The sequence below is a fragment of the Myotis lucifugus genome, unplaced genomic scaffold (assembly GCF_000147115.1).
Source record: "Myotis lucifugus unplaced genomic scaffold, Myoluc2.0 scaffold_63, whole genome shotgun sequence".
In the NCBI taxonomy this organism is placed as follows: domain Eukaryota; kingdom Metazoa; phylum Chordata; class Mammalia; order Chiroptera; family Vespertilionidae; genus Myotis; species Myotis lucifugus.
The window spans coordinates 5,254,561-5,265,215 of record NW_005871111.1 but is presented as its reverse complement, the minus strand read 5'-3'; positions in this window follow the sequence as shown (position 1 = coordinate 5,265,215).

Here is a 10,655-nt window from a genome sequence, read left to right as displayed (position 1 = left end):
TTTAACACCACTGATGTAATACTATTTATTTAACCTTTCATAGGTTTCAGAGTATTTTTCATGTATTATTTATTTGATCAATTACCGGTTTACCAATCAGCATTCATTCATACATGAGTTCTGGGTGCTTGCCAGTGTGCCAAGGTGCTGATGAGTCAGTCTGAACCAAGTTAAAGTGAGAGAGGACTTTGGAAACAACACCCTGATAAAAACAGTGGGGCCCGCTTTTTATTTTCAGGCAAGAGGTTTAAATCTCCAGGGCACACACAGGGTTGTTTTGTGTTTGTGTGTTTTTTGTTCATAGCTTTGGAAGCTGCTGGTCGCAGAGCAGAGGTGGCCAGTACAACCCAAGTCAAGCCTTGCCTTGGCTCCGATCCAGCTGAGACACTGGCTACATCACCCCTCTCTGCACTCGTGTCTCCTCCTCCATAAAATGAGGAGGCTGGCAAGGACTGAATGCTTCCCAAAATGTCTAATCTCCCTGAAACAAGACCAACATGAAAAAAAAGTGATGTGTAGGATTCAATTTCCTTTCAGAAATCCAATGCTTTGCGCCAAGAGTAGAACTTGGTTGCTGCCTTCCTTATCAGGGTCCGTTAAGGAAGTGGGGTTTTTGTTTGTTTGTTTTCTCTTTTGTTTGTTTTCTCTTTCTCTATTCCTTTCAGTTGAGAAAAGAAGCTACTTCCAGCTTCCAAAGGAACACGAGGTTTCTGAGGAAAGCACACCGTAAAACCTTGGGCAGGTGGATTCCGCAGGGGAGGAAAGTCTTGGGCATGGACAGCCACGGTGGGACCTACAGGCTGTGTGCTGCACCAGTGGCTGCTCCATGGCTGACCTGAGTGCTCTTTGCTAAGACGAGAGCAGATGCCCGATGGGTGGCAGCGCTTTAGCACATGGTTAATCACAGTGTGTTACTGCCCAGGGCCCTGACATTATGGAATTTAAATAATGGCTTTTGGGTAGGCAATCTTCCTTTCCTAAAAGTTGTGTATGAAGAATGGTTAAAACCACAATGAAGCCTATTTTCTTCCTTTGCCTAGATGACTGTTTTCAAATTTTCACGAATCCTTTGAAATTTCGAATGCTGTGCAGAATTGCAATAAAAATGCCATAAACAAAGCTTGCTGTGATTTTTCTTACTTTTAAAAAAATTGAAAAAATAACTTTAAAACAATAAACAGAAAATGCCGATGGTAGAAGAACCTAAACAATACAAATCAACTCTTATTTCATCAACTAGAAATAACTATCCATGCTTAGCTTTTGGGTTATTGTATATCACTGAAAATGTACACACTGATTTATTGTCAGGTATAAGAAACTACACAAAATGCCTTTCTCAAAGACCCCTAGAGTGCTCAAGAAATGTGCTTAGTATCATGCACTGACATTCTACTTGAGAATAGCTGGGGGCATGTATGTAACCATCAGGCCCCATTAATAGTTAAAGCCCAGAAAATGTTTGAGTAATAAGCTCTTCCTATAGTCTGGGCCACCTTGCTTTTGCCTCTCTTCTGCTGAGATAAAAGGACATTCTATTCTCATTCTGGAAGTAGAGAAACAGACCCAGACAGGCAAGGCATTGCAACACAATAGAGTGTTTTCACAGATAAAAAGACAAAGTTTTCACAAAACTGTTTTCATTTCTAACTCTGACAGTCAACGCCTCAGTGGCTTGGAACAATAGTCAGACTCTGTTCATCTGAAGTGCTGTTCTGATCAATACTATAGTTTGTATATTTGAAGTCCATCTTCTACATATTGGGTACTCAATTGTGTCAAGGTATTGTGCATGGCATTTGAACATTTTACTTCCTGCCTTTGTTGCAGGAAACCCATGAGGGTGGGATAGTACTTCACCGATGTTTTGTAGACAAGGAAACGGCGGCACAGTGGAATTAAATAAACGTGTCCTAAGTCACACAGCTGAAGAGGTGGTGTAATTGGATCCAATTTCAGGCTACTGAACAAAGGCAGTCAAGTCAAACTGGTAGTCGATGTATTCCCTACGTTACCATCAGGGAGTCCTTTTTTTAAAAGTGAGTTTCACTGAAGAATGTCCTTTGATGAGGCAGTAAAATTGATTATATTAAACTTCAACCCTGGTGCACATGCCTTTCAATATTCTGGGTGGTGACCCGGAAGACTGCACGGGGCGCTTTGGCAGCGTGCTCAAGTGTGATGGTTGTCTGAAGGAAAAGCACTTGTGTGATTGAATTGTGAGCCTCCGACTAGCTGCTTTTCCCATGAAGCACCATGTTATTCTTCTTTAAAGAAAAAGATTGGAAAACTGTGGTTGATCAGATTTGGGTATTTGGAATGAAATGAAACCAGACTTGAAAAAGAACAAAGTGATCCTGTAACTTCAAGAGAAACAACTGACACTATTTGTTGCCGATGATAAAACTGAAGCTTACAAGCAATTTTGAAAAACTTTTATTCATCAACAGGAGCATCAGTAGTGATATTAATGAATTTGATTGTTGCTATTGTGTAATGAAATGTGTCAACATTTGTAAGATCTGCATAACTAACTCAGTGAACCAGTATTTTCCAAGTATCAGTGCATGATGTTACAAAACCATGAATGGGCACTCTGTGATGTTCGCTGGTAAAAATATAAATAAATAATAAATAAATAAATGTCTTTACATTATATTCTATATAATAAAGAGCTAATATGCTAATTAGACCAAACAGCAGAATGACTGTCCGGATGACCTGCTGGACGAAGACAGGGCTGCGAGGGCCGAGGCAGCTGGGGTTGCAAGGGCTTAGCCCCTTGTACGAATTTCGTGCATCGGGCCTCTACTATGTATATAATATTCTTTTAAAAAAATACATTTTTATTGATTTCAGAGAGGAAGAAAGAGGGAGAGATAGAAACATCAATGATGAGAGAGAATCATTGATCAGCTGCCTCCTGCACACCCCCTACTGAGGACTGAGCCCACAACTCTGGGCATGTGCCCTTGACCGGAATTGAACCTGGGACCCTTCAGTCCACAGGCCGACTATATGTCCACTGAGCCAAACCAGCTAGGGTTGTATATAAAATTCTTGAACATTTAAAGAGTTTTATTCTATTACATATGTGTAAGAACTTATTTTGTTATAAACAGCTTTTAAACTTATCAAGTTCCAACTTCATCATATAATTTTTTTCTTTTGTTAAGTTGAAGAATTATGTTTATAGGCCCTGGCCAGGTGGCTCAGTTGGTTGGAGCATCGTCCTGTGCACCAAAACGTTGCAGGTTTGATTCCTGTTCAGGGCACATACCTAGGTTTTGGGCTTGATCCTGGTGGGGGCATGTACAGGAGGCAACTGATCAATTTTTCTCTCTCACATCGATATTGCTCTCTCTCTCTTTTTCCCTCTCTTAAAATCAGTAAAACATATCAGTGAGGTTTAAAAAAAGAATTACGTTGAAAGCCTTCCTCATGTTGAAATTTCTCTGCATTCTCAGAATAAGTATTTTTTAATGTTCAGAATGACCGAACTGTTAATATTTTATTTGAAATTTGTCTATCTGTGTTCATAAGAAAAATTGATCTCTACCTGTTTGGCAGTGAAGATTAATTTCATAAAATGAAGGTGTTATCTGTTCTTTAGAAATTTGGAAGAAAAAAGCTATAGGCAGGTAGACAGACACAAGCAGAGCAAGGGTGATGGGTCAGGTACAGAAGATCACCAGAGTGGAAAGCCCTGAATGCCTAGCAAGGAGCAACTGGGAAAACAAGAACCTCATCCCCAGGGTAATCTTTCGTCCCTAGCAAATCGCTTGCCAGGTGGTTTAGAGCCCCTCATCTTTTCATCCTTAAAGATAACATCTAGGCCTCAGTTGTATTTCAGCTCCAGGCCCAGAAAAGCAGCAAAACCAGACAAGTGACTCCATGGCTGCCTCAGGACCAGCTGCATTGACTAATGTCCCCCTGCCCTGGCACTGACGAATCCATGGAGACCATGAGCCTGAAAGAACGCATCTGGAAAACTGATGAATTTCCCTTGAGACCCTCCCCTGAGACCTCCCCTAAGATTCCCACCCGTAAGAGATGAATGTGCTCAGGATGAAGGACCCAGTCAGTGTGTGCGCTCCCCCAGGTGAGCATGCCCATGCATTTCCTTCCTCCTCCTCTCCTCTATGGGACCCCATGAGACTTGCAACCAGGGGAGCAATGGGCAGTGGCAGCTCGTCCTGGGCTAACATCCTGACCCTGTCCCCAAGGCTCCCTTTTCCCTGGCTTCCCAGTGGGCTAAAGCAGTCCGGCCTAGGCTCTCCTGTTGCTTCTTTCTTCTATGCCCTTCCCTGTGTCACTGTCCCAAGTATATTGTTGCTGAGGGCAGTAAATTCTTATTTACTTTGCTATACTTCGTCTCTTGGTTGAAATCTTTCCTTCAACAAGACAAGAACTGAGGTCTCCTTGTCTCGTAGGTAACAATAGTATCTTTTGCTTGGTGACTTTTAAAAAAATTCCCTGCAGTATAATACAACCAAGTGTGCAACTTTTCAGTTTCACGGGGACACGGCCACACACATTTGGTTACTGTCCATGGCTGCTTTTGAGCTTCAAGGCCAGAGTTGATAAGCTGTGACAGAGACCTATGGTTTACAGACCTGAAAATAATTACCGACTGGCCCTTGACATTTTGCTGACCTGTGCTTAAGAACCTTCAGATTTCCTCAAATTGACCCAGCTCCCTAGAATGGGTCCTTTAAAGGCTTTACTTGTGTTTATGAACTGGGATGCAAATTGACTGTTTTTAAAATTTTTTTAATGGTCTTGCCCAAGTAAATTTCTTGTTATAAATTTCCTTAAAGAAAAATATAAAGTATTTTTATAATTAATTACATTTAATTCATTTTTTTAAGTTTTAAAATGAAATAATGACTTTGTAAGCTTAGTATTTTTTATATGAATTTTAAAAATGATTTCCTAGCACCCCCTGCACAAATCAGTTCTTTCCTTTGGATAATTGGATGATTCACCCTCATCTTTGTCTGTCTGTGGGAAGCAACCACTTTCTTTTTTTATTATGATAAATGGAAAATGAAGCTTAGTGCTCCCATACTGGTTATACTGGTTCCTTGCCTTGCTAAGTAGGGAAAAATAGCCCCATGGGTGGGTGGGGAACCACAAGTTTCAAGTTATATCCTGCACTAAAATTAAAGAAAAAAAATGTGTACCTTCATTAAACTAGCAAGGAAAGAAACCAAGATTACAGAAAACTTTAATCAGATACTTAACATATTTAAGCCTCAATCAACCTTCTATTAGTATGTGGTATGCATAAGAAGAAGGAAGAGAACATATAATTCACATGGACACGAGGACAGGAAAACATAAGTGGCACTGAGCAAAAGCAGAGAAAGGGACTGAGAAAGGGCTCAAAGGGAGGCAAGACAGCTGACTGGAGGAAGTGTACAGACCAGCAGCGATTAGCAAAAAGAGGCTATGTTTGAAAACGAATAGGATTTTATAGTCAATGTTGACTTTAGGAGAAATTATTTGCCATTCAAAGATAGCAGTAGTAGATGATCAAAACTTTGAAAAAAAAAACATAACCTAGGGCATTACATGATGGTGGTGAGCAGAAATTGCTAAAACATATGCTCAATTCTTTATTTTTTAATTTATTTTCTTTCTTTATTGATTAAGGTATTAACTATGTGTCCATTGTCCCCCCCCCACTCATGCCCTCATCCCCCTGTTGTCTGTGTCCATTGGTTAGGCTTATATACATGCATACAGTCCTTTGGTTGATATCTTCCCCCCCTACCCCCACCCTCCCCTTTTTTCCCTCTGAGGTTTGAGCATCTGATCGATGCTTCTCTGTCTCTCGATCTGTTTTTGTTCATCAGTTATGTTGTTCATTATATTCCACAAATGAGTGAGATCATGTGATATTTATCTTTCTCTGACTGGCTTATTTCACTTAGCATAATACTCTCCAGGTCCATCCATGCTGTTGCAAATGGTAGAAGTTTCTTCCTTTTTATAGCAGCGTATTATTCCATTGTATAGCTGTACCACAGTTTTCTAATCCACTCATCTGCTGATGGGCACTTAGGCTGTTTCCAAATCTTAGCTATGGTAAATTGTGTTGCTATGAACATAGGGGTGCATATATCCTTTCTGATTGGTGTTTCTAGTTTCTTGGGATATATTCCTAGAAGTGGGATCAGTGAGTCAAATGGGAGTTCCATTTTTAGTTTCTTGAGGAAACTCCATACTGTTCTCCACAGTGGCTGCACCAGTCTGCATTCCCACCAGGAGTGCATGAGGGTTCCTTTTTCTCTGCATCCTCGCCATATGCTCAATTCTTTAGGAAAACAGGTTTTGCAGGAAGAAACTGGAGATTAAGAGTAAGATTCTACGATGGGTCCAACATTTTACATACTGCCTCTCCCTCTTCTTGGCAAGAACATCAGTGGTGATCATTGATCAGTAATAATTGATCAGTAATGATCATTATTATAATCATTTCTACCTTTGAGAATACGGAGGCTCAGGACACTGGCCACTTTGCCTAAACTTCACAGTTAGTCAAGATTCAAAGCTAAAATGAAATGTTTGTCCAATCTGTGCTAAAACAAAAGCAAAACCAAAATCCTAGATCGCATTGCTGCTCAAAAGAAATGCATTCAGAAGCTGAGGCGAGTGCAGCTGGAAGGATGTTTGGCAGACTTGGCCTGAGGAACCACTTCTGCTGTTTGTGAAAACAACACAGGGGTGGGGGTAGGGGAGGGGGGGATGGGGTGTGTGTGTGACCGGATTGCAGGAGGTGGAAGCCAGAGGAGCAGAGAAAGTCTGAGGCTGTGGGTGCAGGCCACTTCCTTAAACATCTGAGAGCAAAACATCATAGTAAGTGATCAATAACCATTTAATATTGACTTTTTCTTAATGCTTTTTTTAAAAAAAAAAATAATATCCAGAAAACAGGTCAGGTAATGGTCCCAACAAGGAAAGTGCTCATTCTCTAAAATGTTAGGTTTAAAAGTTACAATTTCTCAATTGTTGGTTTTTAAATCTCTCCCATATACTGGGTAATTCTCAAGAGGTTTTTTTTGTTGTTTTTTGTTTGTTTGTTTGTTTGTTTTTTTAATCAATGAACTGAAGTAGTGCTTCATTTCCCAGCACATACTCTGTTGGACCCTGTTGTCACGGCCTCCTGTGAACAACGAGCACAGACAACAAACAGCATCTTGGTGCAAGGTGCTAGTGTATTTTTGAGAGAACCTTTGCATTTCCTATGATGCCTGATATCAGAAACAGATTGAATAGAAATAGTTTAAAGTGAAGATAAAAAAGAAGGCATTAGTGAATTTGCTTCGGGGGGAAATTTTTCCTATTGATTTTGGGGGAGGGTTTCCTGCTGACATTCCCAGAGTTCACAGAATTGCCCATAATTTGCTATTAGTACTGACGATGCCGCCGAAGATGCTGCTGCTGCTGAATATTTTATAAGCGGGAGGAAGATGTCAGGTCTCCGTTTGGAGGGCTGCCAGGTCTAAATCTCTCACCTTGATGTTGTAGCTCCTCTCCACTTCTACTTTTTCAGCTGCTTGAGCATATCTCCATCTGAACGTCCCATTATTAACTTAATTCAACAAGTTCACACTCAAACTCAGTCTTTTTTTTTTAAATATATTTTATTGATATTTTACAGAGAGGAAGGGAGAGGGATAGTCAGAAGCATCGATCAGCCGCCTCCTGCACACCTCCCACTGGGGATGTGCCCGCAACCAAGGTACATGCCCTTGGCCAGAATCGAACCCGGGACCTTTCAGTCCACAGGCCGACGCTCTATCCACTGAGTCAAACCGGTTAGGGCTCAAACTCAGTCTTTCAGTCCTCAACTCTTCTTGTTGACCCCCTTCATTTTGCTAATAGGACCATTGATCTAGTTGCCCAGACTCAAACATAGAACTGCTATCAAAGGAGCCACTTTGATGAGGGATTCCTATCAGGCACTGTACTGCTAAGAGCTTAGAAGCATGAATTTTCACTTGTGTTTAGTAAGCAGAGGCTGTACCCCCACAGGCCCGTCGTAGCCCTCCCTTTGAGTAAGTGTTCTGTCTCCTGGGACTGGGCTGACTCTAAATCCCTGTGAGGTAGGTACCAGCATTATCATTACCTTAAGATGGAGAAGTTGTGGCTAAGTGAGGCTGGTAATTTGTTTAAGGTTACTTAACTAGTGACTGGGGCAGCAGGACTCAGACTTGAGACTGCAAACACCCAGAGCTCTACACCTTCAACCGCCTGTCCTGTTCCCTTAAAGTCACCTCTGAGCACCCTTCCCTTGTGCCTGATTGTGAAGACTGTGTCCCTACAGTGTTCGTGCAACTGCCCTGTTTTCCATTTCAATGTCACCACTCAGTTCAGCCTCTCATTGCCTCCCACTAGGACCTAGGTGGTCTTTCTGCTCTCTGCTGGTGGGTTTCTCTGAAGGAATCGCTTCATGACTACCATTAGCTGAACGAAAAGCCTTCGATGACTACCCGGGGTCAGAGCGTTGCTTTCTAACCCAGACATTCAGCTTACCACCCACGAGCCCTTCCCATCTTAGTTCTGACCACTTATCTTTATAAACACTATTTTTTACCTAGGCTGGACTTTTTCCTGTACTCAGATCTCCTCCGTCTGTTGAAATCTACTTCATGGTCTAGGTAAGTGCTACCTCCTTCATGAATCTTTTCCTGATTCCCTTATTACAATAAAGATATTCTGGAATTTTCTTATAAAGTCATATTCTAGCCTGAACTGTGGTCACTTGTGTACTCATCATCCCGATAGGATGCTGGTCCCTCGGGTTAAATGGTGTGATACTAGTGTCTTTGTGGTTGGTAGTTAGGAAGTATAGTGCCTTCCTATGATTCTTACTCAGAAAGTTCAGATGGACTAAATTTTATTGTTAGGTGCTGTCAGGATGTGTGGTCCATGTATTCAAGATCTTGTCAGTGTAGTAAGGGAAACAAAACTGTTGTTCAAAAAGCAGCTAGAGGATAATCAGGAGCTCCACTGTGAGAGCGATGAGAGGAGAATTGGAGGAAAATAATGGATGGAGAAGGATTTAGAGAAAAGGTGAGACCTGCATTTAATGCTGAAAAGTGAAGAAAGTTGCTGTAAGTGGAAGGGAAAGGCATAAGCAAAGGTAGAGATGGGTGTGGCGGAAGGATGGCACCTTAGGGACAACTATTGAGAAGGAAAAGTACCAGGGAAATTCAGGATGTTTCAGAGTCAAACCATTCCCTCAAATTTACAGTGACATTTCTTTTTAAAAAAATGTTTAATTTTTAAATTGATATATAATTGACATAATATCATGTAAGTTTCAGGTGTATGACATGTTGATTTGACACATTTATATATTGCAATGTGCTTACCACCATGGTGTTAGCTAACACATCCATCAAAATTTCTGACCACAAGGCTTTTTGTGATAACCAGCATTCTTCCCAGTTAGTCACAAGCAGTGAGTTTTTACTATATTTTTATAAGACTAGATAATTGCTAAAATTCATCATTGATGACCTGAATTACATACAGTAAATGGCAATATACTGGCAAACTGCTTCCTTTTTGCTTTTTAACAGCCATCATGTTTGTTGTTTATTTTTTTTTAATTGATTTCAGAGAAGAAGGGAGAGGGAGAGAGAAATAGAAACATCAATGATGAGAGAGAATCATTTCTTGGCTGCCGCCTGCCTGCCCCACACTGGAGATGGAACCAGCAACCTAAGCACGTGCCCCAACCAGGAATCGAACCATGACCTCCTGGTTCATAGGTCGACACTCAACCACTGAGCCATGCTGGCTGGGCACATAATGTTTTAAGGTTTGATTCCTAACACAGTCTGGGACAGATGGTAAGAAAATCTCATGGATGAAATTTTAGAACTACAAAAAAAAAAAGCGCCATTTTTATAATGGACTTTCTACATACTAAATAATTTCCTTCATTCTTATTTAGTCATGCAAAATTGCTCTATGATTGTTCCTGCTATTGTTCCAACAGGAGAGATGTTCTCAAATGTGTAATGAAAATATGAAGCTAATTTACTTACTGTTTTTATGATATAATCCAGATTCAAAACTGGTCTATGGAGATGGACAAATACTGGTTGTGATAAATTATTACACAGACATTTTCCCTCTAAGGCACTAACAGAAAAAATAACAAAAATCGACTAGTTCATTTTGAAAAGCTACCTCCAAAGCCAGAGAAGGCAAGAGATTTTAAAAGTAAATGTGTTTTGGGTGAAAAATGAGACATCGATACATTTTAAAACTATAAAGAACTGACTGTTTTCCCATTTGTTAAATTCTTTTTGGTATGAATTACACATCATTTTTTCCTTAGGATTACCGTGTTGCTAATTTTCTCCATATGTGTACAATTTGTCTTTGACCTTTAACTAATGTCCTCTGGGCAGTCCACTTACCATCCGAGAACAATGCCACAGCATCATTTTACACGCTGAAAGCTCCATAAAAACAAATGATCCATGGTACAAACTACATTAACCAGCAGAATAAGAAGCTATTTCAGCCCTATAAATTTTAGTGCCATCCATTGAAAACCACACTGGGTCACTTCTAAATTCATAAGAACAAAATAGTAAATACACATGCCTTATGTGTTAGCCTGCCGG